Source organism: Mustela erminea, chromosome 4 (assembly GCF_009829155.1).
Source record: "Mustela erminea isolate mMusErm1 chromosome 4, mMusErm1.Pri, whole genome shotgun sequence".
Lineage (NCBI taxonomy): Eukaryota > Metazoa > Chordata > Mammalia > Carnivora > Mustelidae > Mustela > Mustela erminea.
In genome coordinates, this window is record NC_045617.1 from 146473538 (window position 1) to 146497398 (window position 23861).

Sequence of the window (23861 nt, forward strand, 5' to 3'; positions counted from 1 at the left end):
TCATTATCAAGTTTCTGACCCTGATTTGTCATAGCACCACTGGCTAGAGTGCTCCCCAATTCGATGAGCTGAATTGTAAAAATTGCTCAGTGGAAACTGAAAGCCTAAAATAAATTGACATGATTCATTCTGGAGCCCCTTGCTATTTTGGGACTTTTGGACAGACTCGCTGACATTCAGAAGTAATAAATGAGCCTCACTTGACACCTTGATTTGTTAACTCAGAGAGGTCCATGGTCAGTCCCAGACTGGATCCATGTGGAGTTCAATGATGCAAAGGTGATTAAGAGGGAAAAGTTTGTCACATCACTTTTTAAAGTTTTAGAAGCTAATTTATCATGTCTTTTTTAACATAGCTAGCCCAGCAATAGTCTTGAAGGATTCCCAAAGCAGATTGCTAAGAATAATAGACTCAGTAACTCATATGGCTAGAAAATTTAATTTTTTATAAATTTTAAATAAAGCAAGCCACCCCTTCCTCTGGAACATTTGACCAGACAATTGAACTATAAAGTCATGGAAAATTGTTAAAAAGGTTAACAACTGACCAACCACTTAACAAGACATACTTTGAGTAGTTTTTCTAGCAGTGTTGGAGATTTAGACTGTTTTGTCTTCACTGTCTTTAGTGTTTCCACCTGACCAAGCTAAATATTTGTAAGATATTCAAACAAGACCCCAGGCAAGGTGTTGGTCTCCAGGAACTAACTGACATAAGCAGTGATCCAGAAACACGGCCTGATAGACCATGGGTGCGATGGTAAGACTTCAGTGATTCCCCAGGATGCCACCAAACCTGCAAGCTCAGACCTCAAAGTTCACAGCACTAGTTCATGCTACACTATGGCAATGGAACTACCATCAGAACAGAACAGCACTTGAAGAAGAAATTTTCAAATTTTCCCTTTTCAAGTGATCTCTGTTTTTTGACATATATCCAAAATATACCATGCACCAAAACCTGGGTTGACTTTTCTCAATGTTAATAACAGCACAGAGAGCTAACACCTATAAATTTGCATGTGTCACTCTTCTTAGTGTTTTGTGTATTAGCTCATTTATTTTTTTTTTTTTTTGTATTAGCTCATTTAACTCAAGTCAACTACATCTGTCTTATTTCAATCAGGTTCCAGTGGTAGGTTGATCATCAAGAGGAGAGAAAAGGATTCCTATTCTGGGCTTTGGCCCCTAAAGAGCCCCAGACTGTCCCTCTCCCAGCCATGTCCCTCCCCATATAGGCTATTGGGTCCTAAGAACAAAGAAAATATGCCCACTTGGAGCCCACACTAGACCATGCTTTTGGTGCCAAGACTAAAGTCATGTGCTTAGTCAGCACAGAGCTTGCTTCCCAAACCAGAAATTCTTCTTCCCTGGGAGCAGATAGCTGTCGATTATAGGGTTGAAGTGGAGGTCAAGAAATTATTTAATTGACCGATTAGTATGCAAATCCTAGTACACAGGTTGTTTCGAATCTCTTCTGGTGATCAGAATTGATTTTTACCTCCTGATTCCACATCTGTCTCCTGGAAAGGTGAAGCTGTTAGTTAAATTCCAGTTAAGGCGTGTGATAAATCACACTACAGAAAAAAGGAACTCAATGGACACAGGTTTGTGACAGCAACATTTTCTTTGCAGGAAGGGAGAAAAAAGGAGTCTAAATTCTTAACCACTTTTTAGGAATGTGTAAAAGCTCTCTTTTCTCAAAGGCTTCCTCTTCCAGTAACAGTTAACTTTGCTTTTCAAAAAAAAAAAAAAAAAATGGTTCCTGTCTTCTCAGTTAGCAGACAGAATAATTAACCAATTAACCAAATACTTTTCCATCCTTTGGCCTCCCATGGTAGATGCAATGGTCTTAGTTATTTCAGCCAAGGTCCTTCCTGATTGTTCTATGACTTAATGACAATGATTACATCATGTTTGCAGATTATGCCAGCCCAGCATGGTGCAAGCTTTTCTATCATGTCCTGAGTATAAGAAGAATCAATGGAATGTTTGCTGGATACAAAACCAGCTAATAAGGCTGTGATTGTGAGGCCGCAAGCTTTTCCAAGAAGCCCTATAAAATCATGACTGGAGGAGACTGTATCTCGCACAGCCAGACTGGGTGTCTGCTCTTCAATCTGGAGACTTCAAATAGACCCAACAGCTCCCTTGGTCCTCATCTAAGGAAAGCTCAGAGGCCAGCACCCCTTGTTCGTTCTCATCACTGTGAGAGGCAGCAGCAATCTAGGTGGAGAAAATGCCAGAAGAATCGTGTGTAACTAGCTGTACTCAAAAATAAAAATGGGATTTCTTTCTTTCTTTCTTTCTGGGATTGACTTCAAACCTCACTGTTTGGAAGCCAGTTTATATGAGCCACAGCCTCGGCCCAGATTCAAGCACAGCCCTGTCTCATGTAGCTGGGTTGACTGTGCAAGCACGTTTTTGAACAGTGCTTCCCAACAGAGAATGAGTTTACAGCCCAGGGGACATTTGGCCACATCGAGAGACTTTTTTGCTTGTCACAGCTCAAGAAATGAGGAAAGGATGACACTGCCATCTAGTAAAGTCTGTGGTGTCCACAGAGCTCCTCACAACAATGAACCATCCTTCCCCACACGCCAACAGTCCCAAAGCTGAGAAACACTGTTTTAGAGGAACAAAGATACAAGAAAAAGAGCCACCGGATGCTGCTCACGTTGAAATTTCAGTGGTTTCCCCTCTCGGGTGTCAGTCATTACCTGCACACAAGAAATGCTTAAATTGCTTACGGAGTCAGGCTAGGACCACAGAAATTAAACTTGTGGGTGGTACAGAACACAATATAATTCTGTGTTGCTGTATAACACCTCCCCCTCCCCCCATGGAGACCACAATGCTTTTCAGAAACCATTACTCCCCTGGGAGAGGGAACTGGGAGTCAGAGGGATCCTTATTTCACAGATGAGAAAACAGGAGGCTAAATGTGGTTGTCATTTGCTCAAGGTTGTTCAGTGAATCAGGTTAAGAGCTCAGGAAACCAGGAAAGGCCAGACATTAGAGAAAAGAATCCTGAATGAACGTAACAGGACAGAACTGAGCTCTCAGCTGGATACTCGGCTGGATATGTAAGTGACATACATTGTTTCCACATCCCGAAACCCTGGTGTCAAGAAAGGCAGGGTTTTCTGTGATGGGCAGCTTGCAGTCTCCCAAGAATCAGCAGCCCCAGAAGAGTCCCTTGCTCCCTCCCCATCAGCCCAAGAGCCCTCACCTGACAAACCCAATTCCCAGGACTCTTCTCCAGATGTTTATACTGTCAAATGATTTAATGCACTGCAGAAATGAGTTGATCTGTTCGTTAAAATAGTCATCATAATGAAAAAGACGGACGGCATCTGCCTTTATCCTCTGTCAGTCTGTCATATCTCTGTACCTCCTTCCTATCAATCACTATACTATGCATTATGTAAATACCAAAGATGAAATGTCAGCCTATGTATCTAATTGTTCCTGTGTGCCATATGGGAATATGACTGGTGGGCCCTGCTGTTCCCCTTTATAACCAGCATTAATTGGCATCTTTTTTATCTAGCCATGAAGATTTCTGTTTGGAATGGTATTAAAGCCCCAGTAACCCTTTCAATGGGAAACATGATTCAGGCTGATTCTTACTCAAAGGGGAAAAAAAAATGCAGAGAAATCTCCAAAACTTTATCATCCTACTAATATCTGACCATAAACTTTCATGAACACTGTCATTTACTATATTTGTTAAGACAGGAATCCAAAAAGCCTAGAGATGAACATTTCTGTATTCTCCCCACCCACGACATAAAACAGGAGCTCTGTAGAAAGAGGTGAAGTATATTACAGATAACTGGAGAAAATAAAATGGAGGGGTCATTTTCTCCCTCTAATCCCTTGGCTACTTTGGGCAAACATACATTTGTCCATGTTCAGAGACAAGATCAGGAATACCAACATAAGAACGGACTTTAGAAGTCCTACAAATTTAGAATTCTACTGGGCACAAATCTACATAAGATATCTCCAATAACAAGATACATGTCTCTGCTTTAGGACTTTCAGTGAAGAGGCATTCGCTGTTTTACAGGGTTCCACTCAGATGAAAGTAATTTAAAAGCATCAAAGAAGCAACCCCTGAAATGTCCCAGTGCACTCACCATGGTATAGACAATATTATCAGAAACTCCCTATTCATAAACACAAACTGCCCTGTCCAACTTTCTTAAAATGAAAGTGATATTAAAGCTACCTTCAAACCCCTAAAGAAGTATTCAGTCTTGTCTTGTTTGCAAATATGTACAGTATATAAATTAACTTATTTTCATCTCAGAGGACCAGGAATGTTTAACATATTCCATGTTGGGAGAAAAGAGCTCCCAAAATGTTCTCTGTCCTGTCCTTAAAAAAAAAAAAATTAAAAATTAAAAATTAAAAAAAGCTATAACTGTAATGGTGAGTGGTAAGCTAATTGCCAACACAGAGCCCAGTCCTGAAAACTCCAAAGTTCTAATTGGTTCCATATGCAAAATGGTCCCTATAAGGTCACTGGGAAAAAAATCTATATAATCCCATAATATAACACAATATATATGAATATAATACAATATATATCAATATAATCCCATAAAGTCACTGTTAGAAGTAAAACCCCACAACTCATGAAACCAGACAAAGAGCAAACGAGACCACCCATGACATTTGCAAAGTTTAACTTCTCATTCAAGATAAATCATAATCACCAAGTGTACAGCTGGAGGTTCTCTCCTGCTCCCCTGAAACACAACTGCAGACAGGAAGAGTCCTCTCTCTGTTCTGTATCTGCTCTAATGATAGGTAAGAAGCTACCATGTTGCCCCTAGGTTTTCCCTCCTTGTTTATCTGAAAAAGTGCAAGAGGACAACACTGGGCTGCCGCTGCCAGCACCACCACCACCACGGAGCCAGCCCCTGGGAGCCCTGAGGGTCTGTGAAGGATGGAGTTCAGCGGGCAAGAGGTCAAAGTCACTTTCACTCCTGGAGGATCCTGGCCACTGTCAGCCCACAGACTGCTGGAGTGCAAACAGAAAGTGATGCCTGCAGTCCATAGCCCTCTTGCAGAAACAGAAGTGATGCGTGCGCGCTCCACGGCCCTCCTGTATAAACAGAAAGTGATGCGTGCGCGCTCCGCGGCCCTCCTGTAGAAACAGAAAGTGATGCGTGCGCGCTCCACAGACCTCTTGCAGGAGTCATAGGGGAAGCCATCCTGAAGGTCTCACCAAGGTCAGGTAATGCTCCAGAATGGAAGGCAGGCCAATTTTGGAGCAAGACTAGATCCAGCTTCCTTCAACATCACTGCCAGTTCTTTGATAATGAAAGAGTTCATTTAAGAGGCAACTTGTATGGACACATCCTGCCTTACGTGGGAAAGACTGCAATTCCTGGGGAGAGTGGCCATTGTAGAGAAATTGTCTATCCTCCGTCCCACGGCCTGTGCCAGACAGCTGCATCATCAGCATAGTTGTGGGCCAACTCAAGGTTGGTGAAGACCCCGGTATGGGGTTCCACTGCATGTTTCTATAAAAGCACATCAGTGATAGCTCGGTTTGCAGCAATGTCATGTTCGGGCTTGCCCTGCACCCCATTAGCTGACCTCCCCGCTGGGCACTCTTCCCGTTTCCTCCCTCTCCTCTTCCCGACACGAGTCACACTTCTACAGATGCTCCAAACACCACCAACAACGGAGTGTTGCAGTGGGAGCGGGTGCAGGGCCCACCGCCCGGGTATCACCATGATGGCTACATGCTGGACCGGTTGCCGCTGACAGAAGTTTGTATTGTCCCAGCACATGCTTTGGGAAGACTTCAGTAATGCAAAAGGGTTTCTTCTTCTTCTTTTTTAGTCTACTGAGAAGTTGCTCTAGTAAACCCCCAAAAAGGGAAAGAGAAAGCACCGCCTCAGCCCCCAGATATTGATTTGTTTAGATGTTTCAATGCCTCTGAATACCATAAAGCCATGAAAATTTTCTCAAGAGGAAGAAGCAAGGAAGGAAAATAGGAAGGAAGGAAAGAAGAATGGAAAAAGTGCAAACAACCCGTTAAGGTTAAAGAGATGGCGTTAAAGAATGCAGTTGTACCCACGGTGGGTAGATTCCTCCAGCCTGTGCTTAATCTAGGGCCTTGTTTAAAAGAGCTTTCGATTTTAATTAAAATAAAATGGGCCCTGGAAGAAAATGCATCTACTCCAGCCAGGATTGTATTCAGTTTGTTCTCTGTAATTTTGCCCATCACACTGCTGGCTGTTGCTTCCTCCACAGCTCTTAAATGGTGTCTAAATTGACCAGCTCCGTTGCCAAGGAAACGGACAGGACAATGCTAATAGAAGCTACTTAGGACACCCTGTGAAAAGCTTAGAAATAAAATTGTTTGACATGAAAGGTACCGTGTCAGCAGCCAGGCAACTCTGTTAAAGGCTGCTCTAAGCAGAAGACGGTTGCATGTCTCCCCCTACTCTTTCCCTGCAAAACCTCTCCTAGAAAATGGATTCTGTCCTAGGAGCTCGGATGGCTTTTTCCTATCAGAATCACTTCGGAGGAAAATCTTTATGTTGTGGTTTTGAAGCACCCAGAATAGACTTCAATTTCTACCCATGGAAATAAGCTGGTTTTTTTTTTTTCTTCTTCTTTCTAGCAACGAAGTCCTTTCCTCTCATGAATAAATTGCAAATATTCTTCTGAATTTTCTAAGATTGTTAATTAAAACCCACTTGATTTAAGCTGCTTCTCCCATTTTGCACTCACAAACCATAAATCATGGAGGAGGTCACAGGATGAATGGCAGTTTGACATGAAGAGGTTGATTTATTGCTTCAGAAGGAGTTTTATACCAGATGTGGCAGGAGTCATAAATTAAATGCTAAATGTTATGTATTATTATGCTTTCAGGAATATAAATGTGTCTAAAATGCTATGCAGGTGGAATGATAAAAATATGAATCTACTCTCCTGGCAATTCTAAAAGACCCTTTAAAGCTGTCAGAAAGGAAGTAAGCTGAAAAACAATCTAGATGAGGCCCTCAGATGCCTTTCACGGCATGCCCCCGGTTTATGAAAGTAACTCTTTCCTATAATGTGCTGGACATTGGCTTCTGCTGGCTTGGGTGGGGAGAAGAGAAAAAGAATTCTTTCATCTAAAAAAAAAAAAAAAAGAGTGAGAAAGAAAAGAAAAAGAGAGATTCAGGAAGCCCTGTGCCGCTGAGACACCAGGACATGCCTCTGAATCATTATTCCTCATCTGCTCCTCTACAGACCATGATTTAATTTATCAAACCGCATTTGAAAGCAAATCTGGATAGGATGGGACCTGCCTCACTTTACCTAGCAGCTGCAGTGGCCGTAACTGTTGGGCTTAAAATATAAAAACAGGACACGAGTCAAGTTCATGAAAGCTTGGAGCATAAGTAACAGCAGGAGGAAAATTCACCAGGGGGCAGGAGTTGTAAATGGAAGAACTCTGCTCTGAGGGGAAGTCGGTCTGTTCTGACCTGCAGCCAGGTGCTGGAAGCGAAGGCAACGGCTGAGCAAGAGTTCATGCCTGGGGTGAGAGTACATCATCCAAAAATGCAGAAAAGGTAGTCTGTCTGACTCCTGCTTCCCTTATCCCAGCACCACACATGTTGCTCTCCTAATTCCCCACCCCTCCAAGGTCTGAACACACAATCCTTCTGATTTCCACAGAGATGTGCCACTCAAGCATGCTTTTTCCAGGTCTGAAAATCAACTCCCTGTCTTGTGGGTACAGCAGCCCCCTGGGGTGTATACGCACAGTTGCATCCTTGATGTGGGAGTCTGATCCACCATTGTTTATACTAGAAGCCTGTGAGAAACATGAGCCAGCTGCATCGTGCAGAAGGCATGAGGGCACACACAGACAGGAGTACAAGTGCTGAAGAACATTCTGAAGAAAAGAAACAGTTTCACAAGTATTTAGTGCTCTGAGGAAGGTTGCCAGATTCGGCAAATAAAAATACAGGATGCCTAACTGAATCTGAATTTAAGGGGACGGGGGAATGACTAATTTTTAGTGTAAGTATATCCCAAGGATTGCTTGGGATATGCTTCAAAAAAATATATTCATTGTTTAGCTAATATATGTTTGGGTGGGTGTCCTATATTTTATCTGGCAACTCTAGTTGAGAGGCTATATACCAATTTACTTAAGGTGATCGCTGAATTATAACAACAAAAGTTAGCAGCATCTTGATAAAGAAAGTCTCCATTCCATGGCCATCGTGCAACCATCACACTAGTATAAGTCTTCTTTTCCAAAGAGAACAGTGATTCTACTAATTCCTACCACTAAATCAACTAGATCATGGCTTGGGAATAGTGTGGGAAAACTGAATCAGAAATTTAAGAAAATGTTCAAAGACTCCAGGAAGAAAAAGAAAAGGTACATTGATCATAAGATTTCCAGATGGCCATTATATCCTTCTGCTGCTGAACAACACAGCAGTAAATTACCAGGCACAAAAGTCACAGCACCAAGTGGGGCCAAGAAACATAGAAGCAGCCCCTCTCAACCTATGTTGTCAAATCTTTTCTCACCATCTCAAATAGAGGTCATTATGACAGACCTTGTTCAGCTGAGACCTTTTTATTGATCCCAAATATAAAAGGGAAACAATCTTATTCCATGAAATAATGCCATTTCACCAAGACCCAACAACAGGCACTTATGCCAAGAGAAACCTCTGGAAGCTAAGGAACGTCTACAAAAAAAAATGTACCAAATCTCATCCTTTTAGTGTCCCATTAAGAAAAAGATAAACTTGACTCTTAAAAGTTCCTCTCAGTTCCTCAGTATTTAACAAATAATTCCCATATGACCTGGCAAGTCTACTCCCAGGTAACACACACACACACACACACACACACACACACACTGAAAACAAGAACTCAAAGAACTACGTGTACCCTAGTGTTCGCTGCAGCATTAACAACAGCCAAAAGGTAGAAGTAACACAGGTGTCCATCAAGAGATGAATGGATAATCCTTGAAAACATTATGTTAACTGAGAAGAGCCAGCCACAAAAGGAGAGATGTTGTGTGATACCACTTCTAGGAAGTATCCAGAATAGACAAATTCATAGAAACAGAAAGAAGAGTTTACCAGGGAAGGACAGCATGGGAGGACTATTGCTTATTGGGTACAGAGTGTCTGTTTGAGATGATGGAAAGTTTTGGGAAATAAGAGTAGTAATGGTGGCAAAAATTTTTTTTAATAAATTATTATTGTTTTAAAAAAGAGTGCTTCTGTCTTTGGCTTCCTCATTAAAACACTATAAAACCCTATAGTAAAATAAATTAAATTTTTTCAAAAAGATCAACGATAAATTCACCTATATGGAGCCAAGAGATACTGAAAGGACTTTTTCTTGTTCCTCTTTCTAGATGTGCATTTTTCTCAAGTATTTTCAGCTTTTGGATCACAGGATCAGATTAATGTTTCTCCCACCTTTCCCCAGCAATCTTAACCACAGAGCTATGTTTTCTATCCAACCAAAGTTGATAGGTAATTTCATTGACCATTTCCATATACAACAGAGTTGACAGTATTAGTGCACTTATTTGCTGTTTATTTTCATTCCCTTACTGTCTTACTCCTAACCATTTCAGAGTAACCAGGTAAGATGAGCTGGACAAATTTATTGATTGGCTCAGGTGTGAACAAGTGCAAAATGTAATGTGCTCTCTTTCCCATGGGGTATTCATGATTTAAATTTTCATTCCAAAGAATGAATCATTAGTAGGGACTTATGAAATAAATAGTAGGCACTCCATTAAGAATACCTAAGACAAGATTTTTGATTCATTCCTGGTTCCCATCTTTGTACCTAATGGGCATTTTCAAATGCACAGCCACTATCATAGCTCTTCCATTCAACCCATTTACTGGCTTTTAATACATATTTCAAACAGTGAGAAGCAAACACCCCTCTCCCCACAACTTCACAGATTAATTTTATGTTATGGTTGCTACCGCCATCATAACTTTTGTAAGATCTGATGGGTTTTGGACTGCTTAGAACTTGGAAAAAGGACCTCTTTAGAAGCAAAATTACACAAGCTTTAAAGCTCAAGCATACATAGAACAGGCTGTGTTCTTTTAATGCAGGAAATGTGTTATAAGAATTCTGATTAAAGAGAGTGAACACACCCATTTAACTCTTCTTCCTGACAGATCATGCTAAAAACACAGTAAAGAGATTAAACATAAGAAGTTCAAATACAAGCGGAAAGAAGAAAACAAATGAAATTTTGGATAATGTAATGTAGGAAAAGGAGTTGGAACTCCTTACTAGATCTAAGAAAACCTGAGTTGGGCCAACTTGCATGTGCACCTTGCATGCTTCACGATCCTAGGGCACTAATTGCATATGGTACCCTTCACAACAGACCTCCCACGTGGGTACAATGCACAGCCTTTATAACCATACACAAGGCTCTAAAGTTCAATCCTACACTGTCAGTGGGGAAAGCTGAGAATTAACCTGATTTCAACACAGAATACTAAAAGGATAGGAATCAGTGGTGCCAGGCAACCCTGGAAGTCAGGACAAAGCTGAAAATAGTAAGATAGTTGAAAATCAATTTAACAATTCATCCCCTTCACTATTAGAAAGCTAAAGGTGTATTGTACAGGAAAGGCAGAACAGAGGGTCAGTGGGCGGAATGGCACCAAACACAGCTAAGAATGGGAATACGATGCTTAGAGGGATTGCATGAACCTGTGGACTGGATACTGAAATTCCCTCTCTTCTTTTCCAGTTCAGATTCCAGAATTCATGCAGCTAGTTCCATAACCCCTAGCAAGAAACTGGAAGAATATTCCCAGGGAAATTTGACCATTCCAATAGGAAAAATTTTTAAATAATTTAAATACAGTAGCATAAGGAATCCAAAAGGTTACGCAGGCAGATAACACTACTGTGACAGCCCACGAGCTCCACCCATGGGCAGAAAGCTCCTATCAACTTTTTGTTTCCCTGCTCTTAAATATAAGCAAATAGTAATAATCCCCAGATGTCTGAGGAAAACACCTAAGGTGAGATACTCAGGGAAAAACCAGCAAATAAAAAATCAGTTTGAAGAAAACAGAGACCCTAACCTGGGAAGTAACCTCTAAGTCTTTGGAGTGTCCTGCCTGATAAAAGTGTCTTTGTTTACCTGGAAGTCCTGGGCCATACCAGCGATGCAAAGATGATTTATAGTAGGGGCATGGGTTACACACTGTCAGCTGACCTTTGGAGGGGCTGGAGACTGAAGTCAGGCATGTGGGCAGTTGACTTGTCTGTGTGACTGAGCTCCAAAAGAAACTCTGGACACTAAGGCTGGATGAGCTTCCCTGGCTGGCAATACTTTGTATGATCTGTCACACACTGTTGCCAAGAGCAGTTAACACTGTCCGTGAATCTGGAAGAAGACAACTGGAAAATCTAAGCTTGGAACTTTCCTAGACTTTCCATGTATCTCTTCCCTTGGCTGACTTTAGTCTGTATCCATCCACTATAATAAACCGTAACTATGAGGATAATCACTTTCAGTGAGTTCTATGAGTCCTTTTCACAAAGTATCTACCCTGAAGCTGGTCTTGTGAACACTGAGTTTTGAAGCTGGTGTCAGAAGTGCATAAGGTCTGGGAGCACCTGGGTGGTTGACAGAGACTTAACCAACTGGTGAAACTTAGTTTCACCTCAGGTCCTCATCTCAGGGTCATGAAGTCGAGCCCCCTGTCTGGCTCTGTGCTCAGCACATTGTTTGCTTAAGGCTCTCTCTTCCTCTGCCCCTCCCTAACCCTCTAAAATAAATCTTTAAAAAAAAAAAAAGAAAGGATAAAAAAGTGTAGAAGGTGTTGCCTAAGTCCCTAAACTTACACAGGAAGGATACATTTTTGAAAAAACCTTTTATTAATCCATCAAAGAGTTAAAAAGTTGTTATTATACCCATCAAAGGGAGAAAAGATGCTATGAAAGGAAGTATTCAGAGAACATAAAATATGCTTTTTCAGTAGATATTAAAAACAGTAGGTGAAAAATTAAAATTAAAGTTAATGACATCAAAATTGAAAAATCTCAGCAGAAGAAAATCCCAAGAAGAGATTAAGTTGTGGAAATTTCCCAGAAAGTAAAGTAAAAACACAAAGACTGTAAAAACACAAGAGAAAAAAGAAAAGGATCCAACATCTAAGTAAGAATACTAGAAGAAGAGATGGGCCGGGGAGGGGTGTGTGTGCAGCAGGAATAATTATCAAAGTTGTGATTAAATAAAATCTCCCAGAATTGGAGACATACATTTTCAGACTGAAAGGGCCACCTAAGTAAACAAATAAGTCCTGGAAAAAGAATGAAACAGGGCCATCATCATGAAATGTCAGAACATCAGAGATGAAGAAAAGATCCCACAAACGTTCACAGAGAGAAAGTAGGTTTCATTTAAAGGATTTAAAAATCAGCAGATCAATACCCTTAAATTTCTGAGGGAAAGAGATTTCCACTAGCCAATAGGCAAGTTAACCAACAAACACATCAGGACAGCAATTGGTTAAAACTCACTATAAAAAAAAGTCATTAGTTCAGAGGCGCCTGGGTGGCTCAGTGGGTTAAGCCTCTGCCTTCGGCTCAGGTCATGATCCCAGGGTCCTGGGATCAAGCCCTGCATCAGGCTCTCTGCTCAGCGGAGAGTCTGTTTCCCTTCCTCTCTCTCTCTACCTGCCTCTCTGCCTACTTGTAATCTCTGTCAAATAAATAAATAAAAATATTTTTAAAAAAACATTAGTTCATAATGACACTTAAAGAATAGGGGAAAAAAGTGTAAACAAAATTCATGTGGCAATAGAAGAGATTTTCAAGGTACCACTCATTACTCGGAAAGTAATTAAATGGAAAAGATGATCTAAGTTCTCTACTACAAACTGTACAGCCATTCTAAATAAGGAAGAATCATTCCATCGGAAGATTTCCAACAATATATGAATAGGAAGGACAGAAATATCACTATCATATCACCTCCGTAATAAGATCACAGATTTCGATGATCATCATCAACTGATACTAAAACAACAGGAGACGGGAAATAGGGACACGATGGTCAAAAGGTACAGACTTCCAGTGATGAGATGAATGAAGCCTAAGGAGCTAACAGGTAACATGGTGACTCTAGCTGGTTGCACTGTATTATCTAATGGAAATTTGCCGAAAGGGTAGAACTTCGAAGTTCTCAGCAAAACAAAAACAAAACTATAGGTGAAAAATTGGTGGAGAACATTAAAGAAGAGAGCCCAGGCTATCACTACTTGAACCACTGTTCCATCTTAGGATAACAGAGAGTGAGAGACTCTTGCCACCTACAGAGCATCCTTGGGAAAACAAGAGAACAAGAATCCAATCAAGGCTTTAGACCTACCTCTGGTCCATAAGAAATATGGAAATAGAGAAACAAGTGAGCTGACAATGAGGATGCAATCCACCAAATCCAGAATATGGGGAATTCTCATTACTTCAAAAAGCCAAGGGCACTGGGGAGGGGAAGGATTGGGATATGGCAGAGGAGGAACTCTAGGAACTTAAAATATTCAGAAATATAACCATCAAACACAATGAGCAGAAATTTTTTGGATCTTGAACCAAAGTTTCTATAAAAGATGTTTATAGGGCATCTGGGTGGCTCAGTTGGTTGAGCTTCCAGCTCTTGGTTCCAGCTTAGGTGGTGATCTCTAGGTTGCGAGATCGAGCCCCACGATCCCCATGGGCTCCGTGCTCAGCATGGAGTCTGCTTAGGATTCTCTCTCCCTCTTCCTCTGCCCCTCTCCCCCACTCACATGCTCATTCTTTCTAAATCATAAAATTTTTCTAAAAATATCTGATTTTTAGAAAATATAAATTCTAAAAAAAAATAAATCTCCTAAAAAAATAGACAATCAGAGAAAACTGAATATGGGCTTTTTTGGGGGATAATCTAAAGGAATTACTATTAATTTTGTTAAGTGTAATAATGGCATTTTGCTTATGTAAGAAAACATTCTTTATTTTATTGTGAACATTCATTCTGAATCAGCCGGGGGTGAAGTGAGATGATGTCTGAAATTTGTTTGAAAACGCTCCAGCCAAACAAACGAGTAGGTCGGTGGAGGGACTGTGAAATAAAGAGGCAAAATGCTGAGAGGTGTTGAGGCTGGTAGTTCTGGGATGAGTACATGGAATTTCTCCAAACTCTGCTTTTTCACATGTTCAGAAATTTTGATAATAAAATGTTTTCTGAAAAACAATCTGAGGGTTTTGAAGGGGCAGGGGGTGGGAGGTTGGGGGAACCAGGTGGTGGGTATTAGAGAGGGCACGGATTGCATGGAGCACTGGGTGTGGCGCATAAACAATGAATTCTGTTACGCTGAAAAGAAATTAAATTTTAAAAATAAATAAACATATATGGAAAAAAAAGTTTTCTAAAATTCTGAAAGAAAATCCTCTCCAAATGAGAATTCTAACCTGGCCAAATGTTAATTAAGCGCAACAACAAAATAAAATCATTTTCAAACTTGCAAGATAGCAGATAACTCATCTTTCATATAGTATTTTTACTTTTCTCAGAAAGCTCCTCAGGGGGGCGCCTGGGTGGCTCAGTTGGTTGGGCTACTTCCTTCGGCTCAGGTCATGATCCTGAAGTCCTGGGATCAAGTCCTGCATTGGGCTCCCTGCATGGCAGACAGTCTGCTTATCCCTCTGACCCTCCCCTTTCTCATGCTCTCTCTCTCATCCTCTCTCAAATAAATACATAAAATCTTTAAAAAAAAAAAAAAAAAGTAAAGAAAGAAAGAGAGAGAGAGAGAGAGAAAGAAATCTCCTCAGGAGGGCATACTCAATCAGAATGAAACAATAAATCAGGCAAGAAGTAGCAATCCTATCACGCTAACTAGAATTATGTAAATCAACACAAAAAAGTGGTTTCCTCTAAGGAGGTGGGAAGGGGGGTGGGTGACATGGATATGTTGGTTTTATTAACAAGTAATGTAGAAGTATTTGACTCTTGGATATATGTGTGTATGTAATTTTGATTTAAAAAAATCAAAACTTAGAGAACTTGTTTAAAAAGAGTACTAAAAGCCTATTACTTAGACATATGGAGGTAAGTACCAAAATAATCAACCAAAAGAGTTGAAAATTATTATCTCAGGGGAATAAGAAATGTGCAAAGCCCAGCTTTGATTTTTTAAAAAAATAGTAAAAACAAAGTAATAAAAATATTTATGAGTCCTTATGGAGACACCGTGGTCTGATCAAGTAAAACTGAATCTGATCAGGAGAGAAAAGGTTTTTATCCCATTTCAGTGTTATAGCACAAGCTAATTATTCCTACAACCAAAGTAATGTTTTCCCCTTCAGGGAGAGCCTTGTTATTTCAATTAGACATATATGCACTAACAGGCCCATAAATATTTCTAATTAGCTTGTTTGCTTCCATTTTATGAGGCTGCTTGCAAATTAGCACCCACATTCTATAGAATTGGAAGGGGAATGTTGGAAGCTTGTAATTTCCCTCTCAAGGAAGGAAGGACAACAGATCGTATGACCAAAAAGACTACTCATTAGATTCAAACCATTTATAGTGCATGTTATTTGGAGAAACCTACTTGTCAGACTTGGATAAAAGGCTAAAAGTAAATCGTAGTTTCAACCAATTATTTTCAGGTCTTCAAGCAAACATGATGGAAGGGTGTAGGCAGAGCATTAACAGAGAAAAGCATGGTGTTCGCAGTCTTGGTTCCTCAAGCTGTGATTTCATCTGGCCTTCCCTATTGAAGAGAAACCACAGGGAGCTCTGCCATGACCCAAAAATGGTCCTGGAAATCAAGGATTCAGAAGTGCCTCAGAGCCTCAGAAGTCTGATGAAGTTAGCACCCAGCACCATAAACCACAGAGGTAACAGGCTTCCTCTAAAGATACCTATAACCTAGAAACTCTCAGGACGTTACTCTCATCATTATCAATGTCATCATCCCAATTGTGAAACGTGGCTGCGTGGATGTGGCTTAGGAACGGGGTCAACAACGTGAGGCATGTGTCAAAGCAAAGATAAGTAACGGCTTTGATATGGCATGTGATTATTTGAAAAATAATGACTGCATTTCACGGAGTAGTAACCATGTGCCAGGCACAGTGTTTGACACCGATCTTAAGCAATTACAACCATTCTGAAGGGGGGGGGGGGAAGGGAATCATTAGCCTGGATCAGGGTCTGAGGCTCCAAAAGAGGCAATTGCTTCTTCAAGGTCCCATGAACGGTGTGTAGAGGACATTGGGTTTGCCCTCTGTTGGGGTCCAAAATTCTACCCATTTTGTAATTCTGCCTCTTCTCCACCTGGGTAACATATGGCAAGTAATCTCCCCTGTGAACTTTTACAAAAATCTTTGTATTACGTCTGCATAGCCCTTTAACACAGAAAGGACCTACTACTTCCAATTTTTAATTAAGGAACTCTTGACTTGGAAATGCTAAGCAATTAGCTCAAGACCAGGTAATAAAGAGCCAGAACTCCCTCCGGCTGGTAGCATTCTTACCCATTAGTCTTCTCAGCCATCTACAAAAGATTAGAGTCTATCCTTACGTGGAAGTTCTAAAATGAACCCCTTTTTAGGGTTAGAATAAGGTGGTCCTATATAACTTATCCAAGCAGGAAAACTTTTGAGGGTTAAAGGAGATACATTAGGTGTAATGGGGAATGAGTGATACAAAGCGGCTTATCCCAGACCAGCTGAGAACCTATGGTCACTTTACCTAGAGAAAGAGCCCTAACCACTACTCCCATGGAATCCTTCTTCCTTGACAGACTAGGGAAAATATATTTACTTCGGTATAATTGTTTTTGATGTCGAGTGGGGAGAGCTTTTTTGAAGAAGCAATGCATGTTTGACGCTTTATTTGGCTTTAAAGTTTGGTGGTTCACCCTTTCCAGAGTAGTGTCAGCAAACACCAGCACATGTGTCGAATTCTGCTCACATGTCACCTGTTTTTATAAATAAAGTTTTATTGGAACACAACAATGCCCATTTGTTTATGCATTGTCTCTGGTTGCTTTTCTGCTAGAGCAGTGCAGTGGAGTACGCAGCAAAGACCAGATGGCCCAAAAGCCAAAAATATTTACTATCTGACACTTTGTAGAAAGCATTGGTCTACCCTTATTTTGGAAAAAAAAAGATCCAAAGTCCTCAGCAAACACGTGAGGACCTCCATGCCCCCGGGGGCTGCTTCTGCTTCGGCCTCCCCTCTCCACACTCGACTTGGAGTACTGTTCTTACTCCCAGCAGCTGCCCACTTCTCTAACAGCTCCCGGGCACTGCCCTTCTCCCTGTGCCGGGGGTGCCCACATTTCCACTTTTCATCCCTAGGAGCTCTCCTTGGAGTTGCTGTGAGCACCTTATTCTTACATTTTGCAATATAATCTTGAACAAGTCATGCAGCTTCTCCCATGTTCCATGTTGCCATCCATTAGGAAAAAAAAAAAAAAAAATTCTGCAGCTGGGTTATAAAGAAAGATTGGCATGCATGCTTTAGCAAACTGGAGAGTGCCAAACACAGAGAGGTTTTTAATGTTCAAAGACTTAACTGTTCGGGATCTCCCCACAATGTTTATTCACCCAACCCAAACCCTGACTACCCGCACACGAGACGGTAAGTCAAGAAGCTCACGCCAGAGTCTGAATGGCTATTTGGGCTTATTTCTGGCACTGGTTCTGACAGTCTTGAAGGGGCTCTCTCGCTGAACAAAAGATGGTGCCCTGAAAGTCAGAGTGAGTCCCTCCACAGGCCGCTGTGGCCCCTCAGTTACTCACTCAGTCCCTGAATTTATGAATGGCTTTTTTTTTACCACCTTCTTTTATACAAATTCCAACTTTTCTTTCTATATCCGTACTGCTGGATGGAATATTAGTCATCGCGTTTACTGATAGCAGGGGGAGAAAAACACATGTTAAAAACACATACCACGCACACCAAATGGATGTTTAATTTTAGGCTGCCAGTCCCCTCATTGAGCTCTTCTCAGAGTTTCCTGCGGTGTGAATAATAACAGAGTGTCTGGCCTGCTTTCTTCTTACAGATGCAGGAACTGGCACGGGAAGCCATTATCAGAAGGGAAAGGTCCTCTCACAGGGCTCACTGACAACAGGGCTATGAAAATCAGCACCGGAAGTCCTACCTCACAAATGGTGACCCCACACTGGTATTCAGCACAAACACTAGTACTTAACGTTATAGTTTATGATACCAAGACCTAGCACTGGAGTTGATAGGGAAGGGAACACCCCTTCCATCCCAGAATTCCTGAAACAGGGGCCAGAAGAATTCCCCCTGCCAGCACACATCTGCAGGGACACTTGCTATAGCTTGGAGCCAAGAGCATGAATTGTTGCAACAATTCCCTTTACCCTGTATTTGTGTGAGTTTCAACATGAACCACCTTCCTGGTATAATGTTTCCAAGTTTAGAATTTTTTTTTAATTTTTATTTTTATAAACATATATTTTTATCCCCAGGGGTACAGGTCTGTGAATCACCAGGTTTACACACTTCACAGCACTCACCAAAGCACATACCCTCCCCAATGTCCATAATCCCACCCCCTTCTCCCAAACCCCCTCCTCCCAGCAACCCTCAGTTTGTTTTGTGAGATTAAGAGTCACTTATGGTTTGTCTCCCTCCCAATCCCATCTTGTTTCATTTATTCTTCTCCTACCCACTTAAGCCCCCATGTTGCATCACCACTTCCTCATATCAGGGAGATCATATGATAGTTGTCTTTCTCTGCTTGACTTATTTCGCTAAGCATGATACGCCCAAGTTTAGAATTTAAAGAGGATAAGTAATCAGATTCCTGTAAAACCCATGGAGTCTCCCCACAGAAGGCAAAGGTAAAGGTGCCATGTAGGGATACTTCCAGAAAATTTGGACTCTTACTACAATTACATATAAAATTGCCATGGCTCCAAGATTGAGCTGTTAGAAATAAGAGGACACAGGCATAAGAAGAGTGACAAAGCTTTTTCTGGCTACAACACAAAATCCAGAAGCATAAAATAAATTTGAGTTTCTAAATATACACATTTTTTTCCTAAAGCATAAGTATCATAATTAAAGTCAAAAGACAATTGAAAACTTGGGTCAGGGGAAACAAAATGTGTATATTGCTAAAGTATATAATACAGAAGACCCATTTCCTTCTATGTAAAGATCCCTAAAAACTCCCCAAGAAAGTACACAAGGATATGAACATTCATGGGAAATTAAATACAGATGCTCTGATCATACGGGAAGAGACTAAGTATCGGTCACATTAACAGGAGAGCGAATCAAAATCATGATATGCCCTTTTCACCTATATTATACTGTCAGCAATGGACACGTTTTATCACATCTGATGCAAGTATGATTTAATACGCTTCTGAAGATGAATTTGGCAACGGGTATCAGAAATTTGAGCACAAATGTATATTGGCTTTGTTTTGTTTTGTTTTGTGTTTTGTTTTGTTTTGTTTTTTGGGAGAGAAGGCAATTTTTTTTATTTCCAATGCCTATTTTTGGGCCAACAACAACAAAATCACAAGGATCACCAAGAAGTAGGAAAACCTAGTCCTTATGTTGAAACAACATATATTGATAGAAACTGTCCTTTAGGAAACACGAAGATGAGAATTGCTAGATCGAAAAAAAAATAACTTGAATATGATCAAATGAATAAATAAATACACAGACAAATAACTAAAGGAATTTTGTTTCAAATGTCAGGTAAATGAGAATATCACCAAAGAGATAGGAATTCTAAAACAAAACAACAACAACAAAAAGAAAACAATCAGAAATTCTTTTTTTTTTTTTTTAATTTATTTTTATTTCCAGCATAACAGTATTCATTATTTTTGCACCACACCCCGTGCTCCATGCAATCCGTGCCCTCTATAATACCCACCACCTGGTACCCCAACCTCCCACCCCCCGTCCCTTCAAAACCCTCAGATTGTTTTTCAGAGTCCATAGTCTCTCATGGTTCACCTCCCCTTCCAATTTCCCCCAACTCCCTTCTCCACTCTAAGTCCCCATGTCCTCCATGCTATTTGTTATGCTCCACAAATAAGTGAAACCATATGATAGTTGACTCTCTCTGCTTGACTTATTTCACTCAGCATAATCTCTTCCAGTCCCGTCCATGTTGCTACAAAAGTTGGGTATTCATCCTTTCTGATGGAGGCATAATACTCTATCCCCAGGGGTACAGGTCTGTGAATCACCAGGTTTACACACTTCACAGCACTCACCAAAGCACATACCCTCCCCAATGTCCATAATCCCACCCCCTTCTCCCAAACCCCCTCCCCCCAGCAACCCTCAGTTTGTTTTGTGAGATTAAAAGTCACTTATGGTTTGTCTCCCTCCCAATCCCATCTTGTTTCATTTATTCTTCTCCTACCCACTTAAGCCCCCATGTTGCATCACCACTTCCTCATATCAGGGAGATCATATGATAGTTGTCTTTCTCTGCTTGACTTATTTCGCTAAGCATGATATGCTCTAGTTCCATCCATGTTGTCGCAAATGGCAAGATTTCATTTCTTTTGATGGCTGCATAGTATTCCATTGTGTATATATACCACATCTTCTTGATCCATTCATCTGTTGATGGACATCTAGGTTCTTTCCATAGTTTGGCTATTGTGGACATTGCTGCTATAAACATTCGGGTGCATGTGCCCCTTTGGATCACTATGTTTGTATCTTTAGGGTAAATACCCAATAGTGCAATTGCTGGGTCATAGGGCAGTTCTATTTTCAACATTTTGAGGAACCTCCATGCTGTTTTCCAGAGTGGCTGCACCAGCTTGCATTCCCACCAACAGTGTAGGAGGGTTCCCCTTTCTCCGCATCCTCGCCAGCATCTGTCATTTCCTGACTTGTTTATTTTAGCCATTCTGACTGGTGTGAGGTGATATCTCATTGTGGTTTTGATTTGTATTTCCCTGATGCCGAGTGATATGGAGCACTTTTTCATGTGTCTGTTGGCCATCTGGATGTCTTCTTTGCAGAAATGTCTGTTCATGTCCTCTGCCCATTTCTTGACAATCAGAAATTCTTAAGTTGAAAACTACAAAAACCTACAGTGAAAAAGTTACTAGGGAGATACAATGGTACATGTGAACAGTCAGGGAAAAAAAATCACTAATGAAAATGAAGGCAGGCCCATTTTTGTAGATTCTGAGGACCAAAAAGTTAAAAAAGCAAAAGAGCAAAAAAACAAAAAGACAAGGGAAATGTGAAGATAGCCAATGGTATAACCGGGTCATCATGAAGTAGAACAATATATGTGTTACAGGAATCCCAGAAGGATATTAAAGTGAAAGAGGCAAAGAGATCATCTAAAGGAAAAAACTGGCTAAATTTCAAAAATGATGATCGATATGATTATACAATCCAAGAAACTTAACAAAATCCAAGTTGGATACCCTCAGAAAGATCCACAAAAAGACACAAAGTATCAAAATATGAAATAAGATATTGTAAGCTATTGGCTTATTTTTATAAGTTTATTTGCTAATACGTACCGAGTGCTTACCTGCGTAAATTAACATATATATTATTGTTACTCTCGTTTTTGAAATGAAGGAAGTGAAATTTTCCCCTAGAGCATGAACAACAATGCGGTGTAGCTCAGGCACAGAGAAAGCCCCCAGCCTTCCCCAAAGAAGCAGAACAAGAACACTTTTCAAGAAATACGATGCAGAAAGGCAATGCTGCAGACACTCCCTACTATGTGAAATCTGAAGTAGTCAGACCTGGGGTGCCTGGGCGTCTCCATCAGTCAAGTGTCTGACTCTTGATTTCAGGACGTGATCTCAGGGTCGTGAGATGGAGCCCCAAGTCGGGCTCATGCAGAACGTGGAGTCTGCTTACGGCCCCTCTCCCTCCCTCTCCCTCGGCCCCTTCCCACACATGCTCTCTCTCTCCCTTGAAAAACAAAAAATAAATTAATAAAATAAAAGAGTCAAACTCCCAGAAGCAGAAAATAAAATGGTGGTCACCAGAGGCTGAAGGGAGGGGGAAATGAGGAGTTTTTGTTAAACGGGCAAGACGGAAAGAGTTCTGGAGATCTCGTGTAAAATCTCATGTAAAACAATGCGGCGATAACTATACCGCATTGTATAACTGAATTTGCTAAGGGAGTAGATTTTTAAGTGTTCTCACCGCCAAAAGGAGAAAGAACAGGAGAACGAAAGGAAGAACGAATAAAAGGAAGAAAGAAGAAAAGAAAAGAAAAAGAATGAAAAGGTAATTATGAAATGGATATATTAATTAGCTTGATTTGGTGTTTCTTCCAGAAGGCACACATATACCACATCAAGTGTTATACCTTAATATGTATAATATTCAATTGTCAGCTACATCTCAATAAATCTGGGGAGGGGAGAAGAAGAGAAGCAGCCTCTGGGATGGACAGAAATGGGGCTACTAACGCCAAACAAGACAGTCTGAAGAGGCAGAGCCATGATAACCGTAGTGGGGACCACGACCTGCTGGAGGCTGGTTTGGTTCCAATTCCTGCATTAAAATGTGTGCATGCACCTGCCTTCTCTGGTTTTGAAGTCGGGATGACCAGACATTCCTACCTGTTAAATGCATTAATTGGATTAGCCCCATGAACAGCTTATTGGGGCTGATTTCCCAAAGCAGCTGAGCTATTTGAGGGGGTCATCAATCTATGGACTGCTTCCACCCATAACAATTTTCGTCTCATGGTCACTACATGGGGTGGTACTTTTCTTTGACAGATAACAAAACAGAAATCTGGGGAAATTGGGTAATTTGTTCAAAAATACCAAGTCAGCCAGTAAGTAAGCTCGGGTCTACTGTTAGATAGATAGATACACACATACGTACTCTGGGATGTCAGCAGGGCCCTCCTCCCCAAGAGATAGAAGACCTCCCTGAGAACTCCAGCAGCCAACCTTTATCTTGTTTTACTTCCAAAATAAAACATAAATGTGTCATTTCTTGCATTAAAAGTTTTAGGCTGGTTTTTTGTTTTTGTTTTTTGTTTTTTGTTTTTTTTTTACTCTGATATGGTTAACAGATTAACATAAAGCTAAACCGAAACCAAAGAGATTAAATAATGTCTCAATGTCACACAATCATATCAGGTTTTCTGATGCCAGCCCAGGGTTCTTCTACTCAGACCGCACACTCTGGGTTAGAGATTTCCTGTTGTTCTTGACTTTCAAAGAGGTACAGACTCACTCTCAGTTGTTTAATTATCCTGGTTTCACCTGGTGTTTTATTTTCCAGCTAAGCATTTCATAAATAAACATCTCTCAAGAATTAGAATCACGGAAGTTGTATAAATCTCACCAGGAAAAGCAAAGCAGGGCCATCTTGCTGACCAGTACTTACAATCTTCCTTTTTTTTTTTTTTTTCCTTAAATAATGTGGCTTCTGATCTTTCACAAAAGCCCCAGTTTGAATCACATTTATAAAAATATCACTGAACTACACCCTCTAGACAGGAAAATTGGTTTAGTAACTCGTGATCTCAGCCTCTCTTTCTTTTCAGTGTCTGTTAATTCTATAATTTCATCCTATTTTTTTTTCTTTTTTTTCCCCTGCATCTGGGGGAGATAAGGAAAGGGAAAAGGCGAGAGCAGGAACACAGACCACGCCAGGATTTTCTGAGTCGACTGAACAAAAGTAATGTCACGAAACTGGGTTATATCCCATTAGAGAGACCATCCAGAACAACAAGGCAGCGGAGAACTCCTTCAGAGTGGTCGAAGAGGAAAACAGGAATTAAACCTGATGGGATTTT